The sequence below is a fragment of the Netta rufina genome, assembly GCF_964035555.1.
Source record: "Netta rufina genome assembly, chromosome: 2".
NCBI classification, from domain to species: Eukaryota; Metazoa; Chordata; class Aves; order Anseriformes; family Anatidae; genus Netta; species Netta rufina.
Window position 1 is genome coordinate 41685404 of NC_140124.1, and position 14504 is coordinate 41699907.

Genomic DNA, 14504 nt, shown 5'->3' on the forward strand with positions numbered 1-14504 from the left:
GAAGATGCTCTGCTGTACTTGCTCACAAACAAGGAAGAAACAGACAGGGATGTGAAAGTCAGAAACTGGCTTGCCTGCAGCAACCACAAAGTTGTGGAGTTTCAAGTCCTGGGAGAAGCAAGAAAGACAAATAGTACAGTACACAGCACAGGACTCAGTATATGCAGTTCTAACACGGGACTTCACGAGAGCAGAATGCAGCCTGTTCAGGACTCTTCTTGGTAGAATCTCAAGGAATGCTACCATCGAGGGTAAAGGGTAAAAGCCTGGGAGAAGTGGCTGATCTGCATGGACAACCTCCTCAAAGCACAGAACAGCTCATTCCTCCATGCACGAAGTCGTGCAGGCCTGACAACGGGACAGCGTGCATGAAAAGGCAACCTGTGACTGAGCTCAAATGTGAAAACAGAGCACATAAAAGGTGGAAGCAGGGGTAGGAGGAACATGCAGGCATTATCTGAGTGTGCTGGGGTAGAAACAGACAAGCCACAACTCATCTGAAACTACCTGTTGTTGTTCAGCAGTAGAAATGAGCAACAGATGTGGAGGGCAGTAAGAAGGGGAGAAAACTTTTTTTTTTTTTTAACTGAAGTTAAACAACAGAGGCAGAAAACAAGTCAGTGCAACAAGGTCTATCTGCTGTACACCCTTTTCTTACATATGCCACATGCAAAAGAGTATCTGATGAATCAGGGCTTCTAAATGTGAACTCAGTCTGATCAGTTAGCAATAAACATGATTTATTAGCTGCAGTAACTTATTCATAACCTTGTCTGAAAGAAAGAACTCACAAGTGCTTCAGCTTCGCGTGACTTCTGGGATCCAGAACACAGCAGCCTCAAACTCTTGACAAGGCAACAGAATTTCCGCACTGGGAAGCTATTGCACTCCAGAAACCAACACCAAGTGAAATTCCACTACAATCTCTCTCTAACACAGGTTTGCTTTAACCTTTTTCCATTCTTTGGTAACAGACCATCAAGACAGCTTGATTAGTGATTCTCAAGTCTAATGATAATTCTATTCTGCTAATGGAATAGTTGCAGTGTTCAGAAGTGGTAGTTTTGTTGTAACAAAATCTTAGGTTTCTCTAGCAAGGAATAACTGACACCGTTATCCTTACCATAACCTAGGTATTTACAGTCATTTAGCTGTCTCTCTCCATCCAAAAATAGATCCAAGTCAAGACACAGCCAGTATATATTTACTATTTTTCCATTAGTCATGGAAAATACAAAGGAATCCATCCGCCTAGTGCGTAAAAGACCAGGAAAAAAATCATCACTTCAGGGAAGCATAGTTTTTCAAGACACGCTGTCCGCACACATATGTGGTTTTAATGCACGTATTCCTCCGTAATGAAAAGATGATGATGGGGAAAAAAAAATGTATCAACCGGTCAAGTTTTCAGGTGAGCCTTCAGTTCTCCCCACCTGAAAAGCAGACCTCAACATACAGATAGATCCCCAGTAGTATACTTATACTGTCGAGAATTACCAGCAGCAAGCAGGAGGTCAAACAGCAGAACCTCCAACACACATCATGCAGTGGGGTGACGGGAGGCACAGTTCTGAATGTTAAATCCTGCTTCTTCTCTTCAGCTTCACGTGCCTTACTCACAGGAAGTTCCACTTTGTCTGGAAGCAAACACTAGGAAATCTGATAAACCAGGGCAATGGCTTGACAACAGTCTGGAAACTTCTTTTAGTATTAAAAAGAAACTTCAAGCTTGTTTTTAAGTTTAAAAATATTTTGGTATTAGAAGATACTGTCTTAGCCATACTGCTGACAGGTCTAGATGCCTTCCAGCACAATTATATCTTACGAAAAATATCAGTACTCATTCTACATCATTTGTTGAAAATTTAAACATTCAGTGTGATTGAACAAGAAGCAGGTGCAGAAATTTCAAAATCCCTTAGAGCAGGAATACAGGGAAAAAGGGACATACTGTATGGTATACTGTGAGGTACAGGTAAGAGAATTCAAAATTAAGATTCAAATAAGGTCTTACTCTTCAGTCTGAGACTGGGTTCACCAAAGAGTCTTCAGTACTAAAGACTTAAGAGATTTACGGGAAGTCAAGGCCTATCACATGCACTGCAGATTAGAAGTTGGTTACTTCACCAACAGGGGCAAAGAATCAAACTCAAAGAAAAACATAACTTTTAGAAAATAAAATTAGTTGCTGAAAGAGGATAGTAGATGACACAAGAAATAAAACATTTCAAATACTTATGCTAAAATGGGACTTGCTAGAATTAACAAGCAACTTGTTTTTTTTTGTTTTTTTTTTAAGGTTATGAAGCACTCCAACATTGCTGAAACGAGTAAGACAACTTGTGCCAGTATACCCAAATAGGACAACCATTCCATTGCATAACTTTGAGTCACTTTAGTTAAGGCACCAGAGTAGGAAAAACAAAATCTCAGGTCCAGCTGGACAGCCCTTACTGGGCAGCAGTCAGAAAAGCTTCCAGGCTAAGATACACAATAATATGGATCAATATTCTGAAATGTTACTTCAGGTAACACAAGATCCACTCATATTTCACTGGACAATTTACAGAGAAAACTATATCATCCCTAACACACAAGCATTCACTTTTTTTTTTTTTTTACATGTTTAATAAAAATGGAATAGCCTTTCTGTTGTATAATCCTAGCACTGCTATTGGAAGAATAAAATATTTCATCTTCTCCACAAACAAAGAAATAATAAAATAACTATGGACCATACTCTAAATACAAAACCTCTGAACGGATTTTAAAGTTTGTAAAACTTATGTAAAGAAGCATGTCAATACGCAAATAAAATGGCTCCATCTAGTGGTAAAAAATATAAATTTCCTTTGCCACAGACATGCTGCCTCTACTGCATGCAGCAAATTTTAACTCACTGTGAAACAAAGAGCTCTGAGTGTGCCAAGCACTAACTAACACAGGCTCTTAAACAGATAATCCCTTCTAATAACCACTGAGATATGCTGACAAGGTAGATTTGGGATGCTTGCATAATTGATGATTATTCTCAGTAATACAGAAAGGAGCTTCTCAGATGCCAGGACTGAGTTTTAAATACAAATGTTGCACTTTCAAAAAGATAGCTTTTTTTTTTTTTCATTTGCTGCTAATCATGCAATTGTGAATTGAGAAATACATATGCAAGAATGCCTGTAGAAGAATCAACACTCATATTTTTGCATTCAGACATTTACTGATCTACAGGACTAAGCAACTCATGGTGCACTTCTCAACCTGATGATTAATAGAACCATCATTCGAATCTCCCTATTCCCATCATTATTTCGAAACATTAGCCAGACAGCTATCTTAGCCAGTGAATAGTAAAAAGTATCTCAGTAAATAATGTGAAATGAAAGTGTTCCTAAACTTTATCACTCCAGAATATGCCATACCAAAAGCACAAAAGTGTTCTTGGGAGAACCTCTGTGGTTAATATTCAAGTTACAGGCTGTATTTTACCAATCACTGGTTATACAGTGGTTCTGCTTATTAAGTACCACTTTAGGGTCCACTAAAGATGTTATGTAACAGATACCCCTTGTGCAAAGCATTGAATATTAAGAGTCAACAACCACCTTGGTGACATATCAAAAGTCACCTAGAGAACCAAATCAATCATATGGATATAAGACAACTAACCAATACAACCCACAACTCATTTTGGACAACAAATAAAAATTACTGCAATGAAGCCTAATGAAAGTTCTCAAGTCTGTGGCAGCCACGGATAACTTCCTAAGAACTCAAAAAGCTGCATAGTTAACAGCAGCTCACAGTACTCCTAACCCAAAGCGATCATAGCCATTGCCCATAGCCCACTGCATTGTGCAAGCTGTCTAAAATATACACGCTAACCAAACCTGGAATATCCAAACAGCACAACAGAGAACAGCAACATGTCTCTCAAAAGTCAGCACGGTCATCAGGCCAATCAAATTCTCTCTGGTCAATGCTATTTAGCTGCAAACCAGTACAGCTGTAACTGTACTGGTTTAACTTCTGGAGAGCATATGGTCAGTCAGATGTCACAAGCTCACAGGTTTCCTGCACTGTGCTGAACTATGCAGTACAGACATACCCTCAGTTACCCTTATCCAGCCATGAAGAGAAAACACTCGTTCCAGCATATGGTAATATGAAAAAAAAAAAAATGTAACTGTAGCAGCATAAATGTCCTCCAGAGATCTGTCATCTGACCTATCATCACAAAAGCCGCATGTCAAGTAGGAAGGCTAGTAACCACACTGTGAAAAAGTGTTCCCTTATCTCAGTTCTAAAAGAGTCACACAAGATGCATAAAGATACGCAGTAGTCAATTCTGTAAAAACTTTGTTTTACCATACTGATGGTACTCACATTCTCACATGTGAAGAACCACACAGCTAAATCAAACGTTGGAATGCTTTTAAAAAGGAACTGTTTCAATAACCACCAAAGAGATGTACTGTAAAGCTAGACAAAGTTACTAGGCTATATGAAATGCAGTAACTAGACCAAGGCTCGGTTCTGAAACCATGTACTTCCATCTAACTGCCACCAAACACCTGGTTCTCCTTTGAAATATATTCATGAGAATTAGGTTGTACTTGAGGTTTTTCTTGAAAAGAAAAAGCAATTTGCATTTTTGATGACTAAACTGCTGAAATCGTAGTTGCCGTCAGATTCTGACAGTTACACTAATTTTCATCAATCTGTATGCATTGTTATTTCAAGCAGCTCTGACTTCTGTTGCCTACACTCCTCTAAATCTTCACAGGTTTTGTTACACATGAGAAAAGTTGGAGTACCAGACACTATCTTGTTGCATTAAAAAAGGCATTGGGATAAGGGGATGGGCAGACTCCACTGAAGTGTTGATGTGTTTCTGAAGTGAAATGTACCTGAAAGAGTCTTCAAATGAAGCCTGAAGTAAAAGACTGAAGCTGTCATTGAAACGTGATTGCTGTTCAACAGCAAGGCCTAAACCCACCTGATAAAACACACACAGCTCTTGAAAAGTAAGTGGGAGCCAACCACGTAGTCACTTCAGAAAAAAGCAGAGGGATACTAATGCCATCTTCAGCAATAACTGGCAGACCACATTACTGTCACGCTTCAACTTGAAGACAGAAAGAAAAGCATCTTCCCCAACAACAGCCACTTTCAGTTCTACTATCACTTACAGTAGAACTGTGATAAAAACAGATCTGTTTCATTAAAAGGGGAAAAAAAACACAATAAAAAAACATATCACCCATTACTCAGCCATACCGCCTGGTCTACAACTTCATAAACCCTTTATGAAATACACAAACCAGTATCAAATACTGCACGGAAATTTCAACTTTTTTGTTTCAGAATGAAGCCTTTCCACAGTATCACCTGAAAAATACATAGAGATAGGACTTTAATGTAAGTTCCTTTAAATACTACTTATGACTGCTTAAGAAAAAAAAAAAAAAAAAAAAAGCAAGCTATCCCATAACTAACACCATGACAGAAACATGGAGTGAGAACCAAGATCATTGGTACTCAATAAAGCTTTTTAATACCATTACTAACTGTCAGATTTACCACTGTGTAGACACCAAGAGACTAACACGCTCCAGTCCTACTTTAACAAACCCCCAAAAAATTAACATAAGTGTTAAAGTGTTAAACACACACACACACAAAAGGCGTATAACACCTCTTCCTTACACTCTCATAACCTCCTGAATTTTCAATTCAGACTTCCTGAGGTTGTTTCTCAGCTACTTCTTAACCTCAACATGCATCTCTCTTCCAGTACTCATCCAACCCCCCCTTAGTCCACAAGGACTTCTTGCATACACATCATATACCTGCATATACCCTGCAAGCATACCTGTGAAATCCCTACACTGAGTGAAGAACTGCCTGCTTTTGTTAGCTCTGAACCTATGTCCTATTGCCTTCATTTGACAGCTCCTAGCTTGTGTGATTTGGCCATGTGCCTCCTTTTCAATCTTTATCTGCTCTCTCCACAGTAGTTTTATAGAGCCTTAACATATCATCGCCCCATCTCCAAGTTATCTCTGCTAGGCTGACAAGTCCTAGCCTGTTGAGTCATTTCTCACCTAAGAGCTAATTCATATCTTGTTGCCCTTCGGTGAACCTTTCCCAATAATAACGCCTCTTTTCCAAGAGGGGAGTAGAGCAGCTTACAGTACTGAAGGTATGAGAGAACCATGGATTTATGCAGTTATTTATCTTTTTCCTGATGTATTCTCTATTCCTACCACATTCTGATCATCGGCTGTTCTCTAGCTGTAATAATTGTATCAGGCATCTGTTTAGCACACACCTCTACACCTTTTATATACATATTGCCACCAAGCAGTCTCCTCAAAACACCGATGTCCTAAGCACTTGATGATTCTCTTAAGACTGGACCTAAAATATAAAACAAGCAAGATTAAAAGGTATTTTACACTTTTGATGAAATAAGTCCAGGCGGAAGGGGACGGGGGGACACAGAGGTGTTCCTCCATACTAAGAGGCACCAAACTTTACATCTAATAGCCCATAAATGCAGAACCATCTGACTTACCAAAACTGGAGGGTGACCAAAAAGGAAGTTAGGGAGGTTATTTGATTGTGCTTCTTTGTTTTTAAGCCACAGCACTTAATTCACACTTTCTGCGGAATCCTTTCATCTTACAGAGCTGTTTATTTCTGAAAAAGCCGTGCACGTGTAAGCAGTTTCAGAAAGCTCTGCTAGCGGAAGTAATGGCCTCTACTACCAGAAGCACAGGAACAGAAAAACTAAGTCAAGCTGTACTGTCAAAGGCACTTGTATTTGGGATTAAGTAGTGCTACACTACAGCAGAGCATACAAGAATCACAACAAATCCAACGCTGCTATACTATGTAATTGCTCAAAGATCAGCGTGTCCTGTCTTTTCTTTAAGCCATTTACCGCATGTCTTCCCTATAAATTCTTTTTTTTTTTTTTTTTTCCGTAGCTTTTAGCAATCTCTGCTCTCCTCCCTCTTTTCTGACATCTCAATTTCTGCCTCAGTTACAATTACCTCCCGGATACCCTTCTGCACCAAGACCAGGCTCACTGCTGTTGCAAGGACACCACCTTGGACCACTCCGACGAGCACCTCAGTTCAAAAGGCCTCCACGAGAAACGACCCCGCGGCAGCACAGCGGCTCAGGCGGCTGACCCGAAAGCCCCTTCTTAATTTCTGGCACAAGAGAATCGAAATGACTCCTGCTGGGCCTGACAAAGCCGCGCTCGGGGCGCGCTGACTTTCCCAAGTCCGTAATCCTCTTTGCATTAGGATTCACCTGAGGGCAACCACCAGCACCTTCCACGTTAACCCTACGCATCCGAAGCCCAACAGCGAGTTGCGAGCGAAGCTCCGGCAGGAACAAAGGGAAGGCGCCCTCGTGCCCTGCTCCCGCAGGAAGCCAGCGCCTCGCCGGGGCTGTCACCGCGGCTCCAGCCGCCCCGGGACGAGCAGCGGGGAGCCGGGACCCACCCGGGGGCACTCCAGGAGGCTCCGAGGCGAGGCTGCCCCGCGGGGAACCAGCCCCGAGGGAAGGGGAAGGGGGGGGGGGCTCCTGGAGCAGCGCCCGGTCCCCGCCTCACCCCCGCCCAGGGGAAAGCCCCGCGGGGGGACCGCGTGCGCGGCACCAGCCCCGAGGGGAAGCGGAGCCGCCTCGGGGGCCCCCCCAGAGCCGGCAGCGGGGCGAGGGGGAGCCGAGGGGGAGCGGAGCGGCGGGGCCGGGACACGAGGCCGCCCCCGCGGCGGAACAAAGGCTGGGGAAGGGATGGGGATGGGGAGGGGGGGGGGCGGCCGGGCGCCATCGCGCCGCGCGCACGCGGCGGCCGTTAACGGGCAACGGGGCTCGGGTCGGGGCTGTGAGGAGGGGTCCCCGCCGTGCGCGCCCCCCCCGCCGCCGTTACCGTGGTGAGCAGCGGTCGCATCTGCTCGCCCGCACGCTCCTCTTCCATGGCGGCGGCGGTGGCGGCGGGGAGGGAAGGAGGCAGGCAGGGTGCCGGGGGCTGCCTGGCGGAGCGGCGCTCGCTGCCCACGGGACGGGACGGGACGGGTCGGGACGGGGCGGCCGCGAGTGCTCCGAGCCCAGGCCGCCTGGGCGCGCCCCCTCCTCCCCCCTGCGCGGCCGGCGGCGCCGCCAGCCAATGGCGGGGAGCGCGCGGGGAGCGCGGGGAGCGCCTCCCGCCGGCACCGGCCCCGCCCCGCCCCGCCCCGCCCGCCGCGGCCCCCCGGGGGCTGGCGCGGCGCTGAGGCGGGGCCGGGCCCGGCCGGGTCGGGCCGTGAGGGGAAGGGAGGGGAGCGGCGCCCCGCGAAGAGCCGCGTGGCAGCGCCCCGGGGAGCTCCGCCCGGCCCTGTCAGGAGGGTTTCCACCCCACGTGCCCCGAGCCCTTTTATTTATTTATATATATTTATTCTTGGGTGGAGGGAAGCTGGAATAAAGTAACCGTGATCAACGCAGTCGTTGCCAAAAGGCTGGGTTGCTCGCCCCTGTCTAAACAGTCCCGACAGACCTCCGCTCAGACAGCCTGAGATTTGAAAATTACGGTCAAAGCTGCGCTTTCAGTCATCTCCCTACGTTCTCCCTTCACTGGCAGGCTGCAGCCCACACCCACCTCACACGTACACATCGTGCCCACCGTCAGCACGCGGGGTTGGACATAGCTCGAGCCCACAGGACCGAACACGCACATACACAACAGATGAGCCATCCCTTTGCACTGACTGTGCTCGATAACCTGATGGCATCACCCTTAGGGCTTCTCCTAAGTAGTTTCGGGGAGACCCACGAGCCCCTTTTTCCACCCTTAATATCCTGCCCAGCAAGATGAGGTGGCAGCCTTTGTTTGCCCAGGACCTCTGGAACTGAGCTGTCAATGAAGCTCGAATACTTTAACTATAAGAAGTTGGTGGGCACAGGGCACATGCAGTGCAGCCAATGCACCACAATGCTTCTGGGGTGCGTTCGGCTTTAGCGCCTACTTGTTGCTTATGGTGTGTGAACCCTGGATGGTTTGGAAAGCTCAGGAAGAAGAAAACACCAGTGACTTTCACCACAGGCCTGGTCCCAGCTTGTCTTCTGAGGGAGACAAAGTCTGAATAGATCACTGAGGAGGCACAGAGACTGCAGGATCACACCATGTTCATTAGAGAAGCAGCGTAAAAGAGGGAGCAGGCTGACGTAGATATGACACGGTCAAGACAGATCAAGGCAAGGGGAAGAATTAGACTGTGTCTCAAACAATCCCTCTCAGATGGAGATAAGACAGCTGCTGGTCTTATCAGTAGCTTTAGAAGCAGCAAATGAAAGGAATGCATACATCAGCAAACACCATGCTGGACTAAGAACACTATAAAAGGAGGCTCTGTGGAGCCAGCAGACAAAAATGTAAACCTGGCTGTAGAGGCTAACCAGGCCTCTTCTGCTGCCTACCAGCAGGAGGCTTAGCACAGCTTCTCAGAGCCACTTGCTTTGGAGGTTGGCCACTGGCTAGCACAGGGCTCTGAATTTTTGCCTGAGCGTGGGCAAGAGCAGCTGGTTGGTGACCAGTACTGGGCTCTGTGCTTTCAGGAAAGGAGGTGGCAGAGAGAGATCAGTCTGCAGGTGAAAATAGTTGACCGTTTATCTGAACAGATGCAAATGTCCCGGAAGGAACAGCAGGTGCACACTGCTGGGTGGCGCAGGGCACAGGTGGAGTCCTGGCCGTGATGCCAGAGCTCCTGACCCAGACAACTCGGAGGAAGCTTTCAAGTAAATGACTTGGCAGGAGTCTACACCAGGTCACTATAACCTGTAGTTTGAGGAACGTATCATTACTGTAAGCTATAGCTGCCTAGCTGTACAGGGCAGGTGAAGTAAGGCAAGCTGTGTAGAACTGATTGAGCAGCGAGCAATCTTAATGCACTCTTCAACCAAAGAGTAGGACCTGGTTCATGTCTGAGCTGAGTTTGACCTCAGAGGGAGTTCAAACAGTGAGGGTAATAGAGAGAAATAAAGCACTTTGCACAACCACCACAAAAACGACTGTGTTATGAAGTACTTTGCTACACCTGCACACAGAATAACTGTGACCCATTCTGTCCTCTCCTTTTCCAGGAGCAGGAGGGCTGGCAGAGTTTCAGCTCAGACAGACGGTTGAAAATGATACCACACTAGGCAGCATGGGTATAATGAGGATGAATTGTGACCAGCTCCCACAGGACAGTCCTAATCAGTGCGAAATTAGTGTCTTGGGAGGGAGATCACAGCACTCTTTCTTTGATACTGGGATGAACACAAGCCATCCTCACAAGCACAGATGTACTCCATTCTCTGGGGATGCAGCCCAGAGAATAGTAATATCTAAAGTAAGGATTTCACATAATATGCACCAAATGGCAGTGTTTGGTGAGGTTCGTGAGGGGAGAGTAGAATTTTTCTGAAAACCCAGACGGACAGAGTCAGAAGAGTGTTTAGTCCATCATAAAGGAGGATACTGACATCAAAGTCAGTTAGGTTTTGGCATCAGAGGATGTTCCTTTTCCATTATCCTCCTGATCTGTTAAGAGGGGCTCATCGCCTGGCAGAAAAGTGATGCTCCAGCACTCTTCTCCATGGCATCAGAGAATACTCAATAGACAGATAAAGGTGTAGTACAAAAAGAGCCCAGCATTCGTTCACCATACTTCCTCTGGCACACTGTACTGAGAACACTATCTCCAGGTGAACACCCAGTCATTTGCTGAGCTGAAAAACTTGTTTGCGTACCACATTCCATCAGGTCACTGTATGTATAACTATAGCAGAAAAGGCTAACCTGGCCTCCCCGCATCATGCTGCCTGAGTGAAAAGACAGTGATGCCCCCGTTTACATGAAGTTGACCAGAACTTGGTAACATCCAAAACCTATGTTTTCCAAAACAAATGGTGTTGAAATATAAATAAGCCAGCTTTATGCATGTGAGAGTAAGCACAACTGTTAGTGACACACCAGACAACACATGAAAGGAGCTGCACGGGTCTAGTGTGACACTGGAGTAGTGGATCATCAGTATTTCAACAGTATAATGCACCTGGTCCACCAAGAGTGGCCTGATGATGCTTTTCCTCTGGTCCACTTCCCCCTCCACCCCCTGAACACACATTCTTGGACATGGATGGAAGAGGCAGAAATTGTTGGATAAGTGAGACCTCTCATGAGGAAAACAGTCTGTTTCCTTAAGGTAGAGCCATCAGCGTCTGCTTCACACCTTACACTCCTACTGTTTCATTTCTTGCCAACCATCAGGCATTTGCAGGGCCAAAAGGAAGGAAGTTAGTAAAAGGAAGCTGGTAAGAGCACCTTCCATCCAGGCTGACACAAGCATCCCATCCACTCCAGTCATCAGCTGCTCCGGCAAGTATGACCTCCGGCAGGAAGTCACCACAGACTTCATAATCCGGATGACAAGACCACATTTGATGGGCCATTACGACAGTCGTGACCACTGCCAAAGCAGACTCCTTCTTGGGGTTTTTGTCTGTTGGTAATGGCTGTTCTCATGAGCTGACACAATATCATTAATAAAAACATTTACAATTGTGGGGAATAACTGTGGCAGATAATCACAAGATGTTATTTTGGCAGCAGTTGTGCCCCTAAGCAGAACCCTGAGGTTAGCAAAAAAAGAAAACGCTAGAGAATCAGTATTCTGTCCCTTTTCTCCCCATAGAAAGCAGAAATCATCTCCATTGCTAGAACAAAGTCTCAGGCTGAGGAACCACCAATGGAAAGAGAACAGGAGAGAGGGGTCAAGGGGGAGGAAGATAAGAGGTCTGGCCCTTACTGAGAATCTGATGGTGGCAGGAAAAAAAAAAAAAAGAAAAAAAAAAAAAAGGAAAGAAGAAAAAAAAAAAAAGAAAAAAGAAAAAAAGAAATAAAGCACAAATTCAAGAAATTAAATCACTGTGTGAGGATGAGAGGGATGCAGCACACAAACACATGGCTCCTATAGCTGCACTAGGGCAAAGAACATAAAAATTGGAGTAACAAATGTCAATCAAAAGGGATAAGGGCAAAGAGGCACAAGGACTAGTGCAAACAACTACAGGTGCAGAAGGTAACAGGCAAGAGAAACAACTTGGGCAGGGTGAGTAGATTGGCTACAAGCAAAGGAGCGTAGAAAAAGATGCTCTTGAGGATCAGAAGGGTAAACGTCAGATGATAAAGGGGAGAGGGTAAGATAGACACAAACTAGAGATGCACAAGTAGGAGGTGGCATTTTGGCCTAATACTCTGAAAGAAAAAGAAAAGGTTCTAGGGAGACAGGAGTATGGCAGAAAACTGAAGAGTCTCAGGACTAAAACTTAACAGGAAGACCACTGAAACTGAGACGGACCCCTGCTAATGTGTTCCTACATCACACTTTTAAAAATGAAACTCTCTTACATGGTCAAATAAGCTATTAATTCTTTGCATTCCAAGTACCTGTTTATCAGGTCCAAACTGTGGAAAGGCAAACATACTTGCAAATAAAGCTAGAAGATGTTGTATTTTGAATATCCCTGTCATACAATACTAAATGCCCCCCAAAAAATTACCAATTGCAGGTGTCTAAAATTGGAAAGAGAAGATTAGTTGAAGCTTTCAAAACTGTTTGGCTAGCCATCTGCAAAAGGATTAATACCCCTTCCCTTACTTGTGAAAGACACCATGAAAATCAACATGAATGAAACAACCAGACATATAAAGCTGCATACTAGTAAAAGAAGAATGAAAGAAAAATAATAATTTCACTCCTAGAACGGTAAGCAATAAATGCAGCCTAAGGGTGCACAACTAAGACAAAGCATTGAGAAGGTGTTCATTAAAAGAGTACTGTCATATGTTTGGGGGGTGTGCACTGAATGAAGAATAGTCTTGTAACAAGAACAACAACAGCAACAACAAAACTCAAGCAACTGTGGAAATAAAGACCATCTCACAAGATGTATGAACAACATGGTCAAATAAAAACCTGCATTCTGGCAGATCCCAAAGAAAGATTTACAAATGTCGATTGCTCCTCTCTGCACAGTATGTGAATATAATATTACATTCAAAAATTTTGACTGAATATTTGTTGTGTGTATGTATTGTATACTATTGTATGGCCAAAGATCAGAATTATTCTTGTTGCTTTGCAGATGATTTATTGTTCTATGTGGTTTTTAAATGCTTATGAAGAAATAATCACAGGCCTGAGGAGTTCATCATCTAAGGCTCAGAAAAAAAAGCAGACTAGAGGACAAGTGCAGCATGTTTGAGGTGCACCAAAATTACCAAATTCCAAGATGAGGCGTAATCAATACCTCTCCTAAAACCACCTCTGTTGTGATGCCCTCAAAAGAGATTTCGGTGTAAACAAAACAGTGATGTCACCATTATTACAGTCACTAACTTGAATTGGTACAGGTTTAGATGAGTAAAGTAGATTTGAAAGGCATAGAGCAAGTCAAGACAGGTTACTTAGGAAATAAAATCACTCCATTTCATTTTCTCTCCTCATTTCTCTGGTCTTTATAAGATCAATAGTCTTTATGTTTCTTTGTTCTTCCACATAAAGAGAAAGACAAATACACATTTTTTAACTGTTACATGTTTGAGGTGTTACACAGTTCAATAAGGGTTTTCTGTCTGAGGAAATTCGTATCAGTTAAAGTGTCTTTGAAACGAACAGAAGAGAAAAGAAAAAAAAAAATCTACTGCTTAATCATTTTCAGTTATGTTGCAATACTAAAATCAGTACAGAGCTCTGACGAAAGGAGTTTACTATCTTCAGTGTACAGAACATGGCCATTTTAGAAGGCACGGTCAGATAGTGTATAAAAGGTCTCTGACAAACTACCAAACATCTTGGTTGTGTGTCTGTCTATTGCTATTTTTCATCTTTATTTCCAGCTTTTCTCAAAGTGCCAACCTTGTCTAAGTAGAGTAACACAAATAAAGAATTTGGCAATCAAAATTAGCAACAGAAATCTTTGCAGAAAATTGTCAGTTATGTTTCTATACATGTCAAAAACATGCAGCTGATTTTTATCAATAAATGTGCATTACTTCCTCCATCCTTCTTGTGTACTATATGTAAATGTAAGAAATTTCTGCCCCTATATAGAAAAGCAGTATAATATATCCCCAGACTTAATCATAAGTTTAATGGTTACTAGTTTAAGGTGACTAGCTCAGCATCACCATGTATAGCTTATGACAAGAAGAGGCCTTCCAGACATTCCACATTCACACTGTTTAGCTTTATGGCAGCCATCATCTTCTCTCTTTCCCTAGGACACAGAAAGGAAAGGTTGTTTAACTTAAAATACAGCATTGGCAAGATTTAGGCTGGACGAAGCTTCTAGACACCAGAAGAATGAAGGTCAAAAGAACCCTTTCAAGATAGGTCTGGGGCAACCTTGAGAAAGCAAGAAACTACTTAATTTAGGACAGACCTCGAAGTAGTCATTAAGGATGTTAG